The sequence below is a fragment of the Megalobrama amblycephala genome, linkage group LG1 (assembly GCF_018812025.1).
Source record: "Megalobrama amblycephala isolate DHTTF-2021 linkage group LG1, ASM1881202v1, whole genome shotgun sequence".
NCBI lineage: Eukaryota > Metazoa > Chordata > Actinopteri > Cypriniformes > Xenocyprididae > Megalobrama > Megalobrama amblycephala.
In genome coordinates this window covers 69066100-69071409 of record NC_063044.1, presented here as the reverse complement: position 1 = coordinate 69071409, position 5310 = coordinate 69066100, and the positions used below count along the sequence as shown (strand labels likewise).

Sequence of the window (5310 nt, the reverse complement as noted above, 5' to 3'; positions counted from 1 at the left end):
AGCTTTTGTACCTTCTTCAGAGACTTTAGTTTATCCTACATAAAACGAAAAAGCCTTAGTGCAGCTTCATCAGATGAGAAATACAATTTAGATGAACTTTATGCATCAGCATTATTTCAGTGGCTGACATTCATGTGAACATTTACTTTATGGAACCACAGATGAATCTGAAATCTGATCATTTGCACTTCTTCTCTTGAACCTTTGTGCAGTTTTAATCTGATTCACTTTCCATTTATCATTTTACTAAAGTTTCAAGACTGTCCTCATGAAAACCCTCAAATGAAATTACTAGCAAGGGCATGTACCAAACAGGAAGTGGGGCTGTTTTATAGAAATACCTTTTGTAAGTTGTAAGTGTCAATGCCACAGTCAACTAAGAATACCACAAAAGTTTAATAATCATGTTATCAAAATCTCCTGGAGGCATTAAAAACTGCATGTGTTAATTACCACAATGGGTCAAAGATATGCATTTCATTTGTGGTTATGATTATGGTTGGCAACCCTACTAATATTACTTATTACTCAACAATTAGTTAATAGTCATATGCCTCAACAAGTAAAATCATTACACAATGATACTTTTGGAAATCATTAGATAATGATTAAAACAGAAAGCTGAAAGATGAAATACATGGCCTTGAACAATTGTGGTAATTACTTCTGTGGTCTTTTTTCTGAGAGTCTGAGCAGATCCTTTCTGATTGGCTGACAGGCATCTTATGTAACATGAGTACACTTATTTAAACCCACAATGTAGTGGAAGAAGAATACATCAAAAGAGTTCAAGAAAACAAGACACATCTCTTCTAACTATCCAGCAGAAACACTCAGTTTGCTGTTCGGAGCATATTTCCTGAGGTACTTCTTTTCCTCTTTCCTCTTGTACTATTTTCTGTTTATTTTGATGAATAAAAGAATTAATTGTTGTTCAGTAAATATACTGTCATTAAAATAGGCCTGTGTGATATATATATATTTATATATAAAATATAAAAATAGATTTTAAAAATACAGAAATACAAAATCAAAATTATTTTAAAAAGTAAAGATTCTGAAAGCATTGAAGGAGATCCCATAGCCTATTTAATATAGATTTACAGTAGTAACAATAAATGATATTTTATTATAATATGATTAATATATTTTAAAATATGATTGTTTCATTATAAATATGGGTATTATCTTTAACCCTCTACAGCAGCGTTGTCCTCAGGCAACGGAAAGTTCAGTAATTTTTGTTACTATGTTTAGTAAATTTTTCTTAAAATGATTACAACCAATTAGAAAGGTCGAGAAAGTACCAAAGAACAGTGCAGTAAGGTGTTAGAGTCAATATCAAGCACCATTAAGAGGTGGGACGTCCTGTTCTGACACATCCTCACAGGAGCACATGGTGTGAGAAGAAGGCAAAATTATTTGCTTTAGTAATCTTATTTAAAACGACATGAACTGTACATAAAATATATATATATATGTGTGTGTGTGTGTGTATGAAGGTGTAGAGAAGCCTTTTGTCAGGTTTTATGAAGTTTTTTTTTATTTTGCATGTTCAGAAATTCAGGTTTTCTTTTTGTTGCCTCAGGGCAACGTTGTGCGATAAGGGGTAATTTTCGAGGAGGTTTTAGACAGTACCTCTCATTGGCCACAATGTATTATAAGAAGGGAAGATGCAGGGTTCCTGGGTGTGCAGGAACACCCAAAGTGATGTGCAAAAATTATAACATACACCACTATGTCACAGCAGAGAAGAAGTGCTTTTTGAGGTTTCGTACAGAGTGAAATCTTATTACATGAAGTACATTATATGGCATAGCACACTACATGATACAGACCTATGCATGTATCAAATTCAATATATCAATGTCTTTCAGGTGTTTTTCCCTTTTTACTTAATGATTTCTTGATTTTTTTTTTTTTTTTTTTTTTTCTAAAAATTGATTTTGATGATAATTTTCTCTATGACTCTGTACCATTTTTAAATCTATTCATAATAATATAGATATGAATACAGTTTGACACTGGAAACATGAAAGCTTTGGTGCTTTTAATGTTTTTAAAGTTTTATAATTATTGTCAGTTTCTGCACATATAAAAACTGAAACATGTTAATGATCAAATTACTTTATCACAGCGAATGTAGTCATTAGAAAATCAAACTATATTTAGACTATCGCACAATGTTGCCCTGAGGCAACGAAAAAATGTTTTGGAGTTGGGGGAGGGTGGGGTGATTTTTTTTTTTTTTTTTTTTTTTTTTTAAATCTATAAAATGTTCCCAAATGAACCAAAAAATGATGTGGAATTTTTTTTTTTTTTTTTTTTTTTTTTCATGTGCCATCAACATGTGTGCAGTAGAGGGCTAAGATGGATACCCAATTTGATATATGATATTTGCTATGTGAATCTAACCATGTCATGTCAAGAAATGGGAAAGTCAGTCAGCTATCATGTTAATTATTGTGTCTTTTGCCCTAACATCAGTGGCACTTTTTACCCCAAATACCATACTTTTACATATTCTTCCGTTATTGAAAAACTGTTGCTTGAATTACCTTGAACAAAACTGAAAATCATTAATAAGTCTTTTGTCTGAAAATACAAACATTAATTTAATGGATTCTTATTTTCTACTTAAATCAACAACATTTTAAAAAACATCAATCAGATCAAACTACCTCAGAATCAACTTTGCGTTGCTGCTCGAGATCACGTCAAGGATCAGACAAATTTGAACGTGCATTTTGAAAAGCGGATATTTAGGAAAGTGCTACAGCAAGTTTTTGTGCCATCTAGTGGTTTAGAGGAAAATAAAATCAAAGGCGCCTTTTGCCCTGTTGTACCCTATAATCTTTTTTTTTTTTTTTTTTTGGTTATTCAGAATGTAGCCTATGTTTTATGTTGTTCGGTAAATTAATGATTCTAAAATGCTTTTTAATGCAATAGACAGTAGCTGTTGCTGGAGGATACACCTCATTGATGATGCAAGCAGAACATGATTAAGTCATTTTGAAAAGTGGTTATTTTTGGGACACTTTTATTTTTGACGAGTGGTCTGGTTTGCGTTCCGGTGTTGTGCCGAATTTCGACTCCCTGCCAAATGATTACCCCCCTCTTTGAAGTCGCTACCTGATTACCTAATCCTAACCCCTCCCCCACACCTAATCCTCAACCTACCAATACTAGGGGGATAATATTTTGGCGGGGGTTGGAATTAGTCACAACACCGGTCACACCGTGAGAATAGCCGAAGAGCGTGGTGGTGTTGAGACTGTTGCACGTAGAAATGAGTGTTGTGCCGTGTTCGAGAAGGTTTCATCAAGGAAAGATTATCAGGGCTCAAGTCAGATAAAGGACGTAAGCACTTAGTGTTTTTGTGAACTTTGACCCACGTTTCGCGGTTTAAGAGTTTTTTTTTTTTTTTTTTTTTTTCATATCGTTTATTCCCGTGGATTGCATTAGCTGCTGGAGTGACGCAGTAACACCATAACTGTCATTGGATATAAAGTCCAAATCTGCTTGATTAGAGACAATTGAAAATATTTGTTACATTTTTTACAGACTTTTGTACTTCTTACATTTTGATTGAGAAGCAGTTAAGGATTAATTTGATGCACAGATTGCAATTATTTGCTCATGTGTTTCTCAGAGATCTTGTCAGTCAGTGCTGGATTTAGTTCCCTCCAAGGTTGCAGTCTTGTTTTATTTCTTTGTCTTTTTGAGTCTTGTTGTGTGTGTGTGTGTGTGTGTGTGTGTGTGTGTGTGTGTGTGTGTGTGTGTGTGTGTGTGTCTTGTGTTGGTTCCTGTGTCCTGTTCCACCCTCATTGACTCTCCTGTCCTGCAGTCAGTCAAGTGCTGCTTTTATCTCACCAATGTCAGTAATTGGTTCCTTGAGCCGCTATCAAGTTTCAAAACCACCTTGAGGTAGTGCACTTGTTCAAAAGCTTCTGAGATTGTCATACATTCATAGGGCAATAAAATGCAAAAACAAAAAAACAAAAAACAAAAAAAAACAAACAAAAAAAAAATCTTTTACAAAGTGTGTGAAGAGTCCTTAAAGGATTAGTTCACTTCAGAATTAAAATTTCCTGTTAATTTTGTTTGTACACATTGATCTACTGTTTCTTGTCACAAAAATACAAATCTTTGTAATAATTATTTGTGTATAATTGTGTTTTAAATCTAGTCAGAGTTCCAGTGTTCTCTGAGAAACGATGGCGTTGTGGACTGTCTATCTGTCTCTCGGTCTTCTGGTCGCTTTGAATGCTTCAGGTAAAACTATTATTCCACGTCTCACATCATAACTGTTATTTTACCATGAATTGAAGCACATCTGGGACTCTGTAATGACTGATCAGAAGCAGGAATGATCTAATACAGTATGTGCACCTGAGTTTGTCTCTGAATTATTATGATGATATTAAGACAATAAAACAACAATAATTATATCATTATATCAGCTGAAGTTGTTGATTCTTATGAATGATATCATATTATTTTGACAATAATATACAACACCAAATATGCCTGTTAATTTGCAGTATATATTTATTAGTAGTTGTAGTAGCACTACTGCTAGCAGTTCTGTTTTAAAAATGTGTATTTCTTTCTTTTTAAGTGGAAACAAGTTCTGTTGGACATATTTATTGTGGCAGTAGGTCTTCTCTTGTCTTCAACTTGCCTTGTCAGTTTTCATGTCTAGTACAGTACAAAAGTCCAAAACCTGTGCATTTCTCCACCTTAACAAGTGTGTGTAACACCTGATGATCATGTTCTCCAGCATGCTTTAAAATGATCTAAAGAGTATATTGGAAACTATTTTATTTTAATCCTTTGTTTATTTAAGGTACACTATGTAGTTTTTTTTTTTTTTTTTTGCTGTTGTTCAAAATAAATACAATTTAAATAATGAGTCAATAGATCATCAATCTTTCTTACAAAACGTGATTCACTGATTCACGCACGTGATTCACTGATTCTCGAAACTTGTGCATCTCGTCACATCCGTAAATAGAGAAAAGTTGCTCCGGCCGCTTTGACGCGTGTCTGGTGTGGGAGTGGCACAGGTTAGCTGTCACAAGAGCAAGAAAGGAAGAGATGGAGCAGCTGAATCTCCAACCTCTGGGGAAATCACCCATTTTAAACAAACACCGAACAGAGGAGAGTCTGCTGGAGAAAAGAGAACGCCACAGAGCTCGTAATAAAACAAGAATCAACATTAGCTCGGCTTTAGGAGATGAGGAGAACTGAGGGATTTGAAATGTTGTAAAAGCGACACGGTGATTAATGATTTTTTATTACTCAAAC

At 34.1% G+C, this 5310-nt stretch overlaps 1 long non-coding RNA gene across 1 annotated transcript; it reads left to right on the top strand.

Annotated features, from left to right (window-relative positions):
• The first annotated feature begins 753 nt into the window (after positions 1-753).
• On the top strand, positions 754-4685 carry LOC125248779. The gene is made up of 3 exons (XR_007180377.1): positions 754-864; positions 4194-4275; positions 4622-4685. It is a non-coding gene; the product is annotated as an uncharacterized LOC125248779 (long non-coding RNA).
• Positions 4686-5310: the final 625 nt, after the last annotated feature.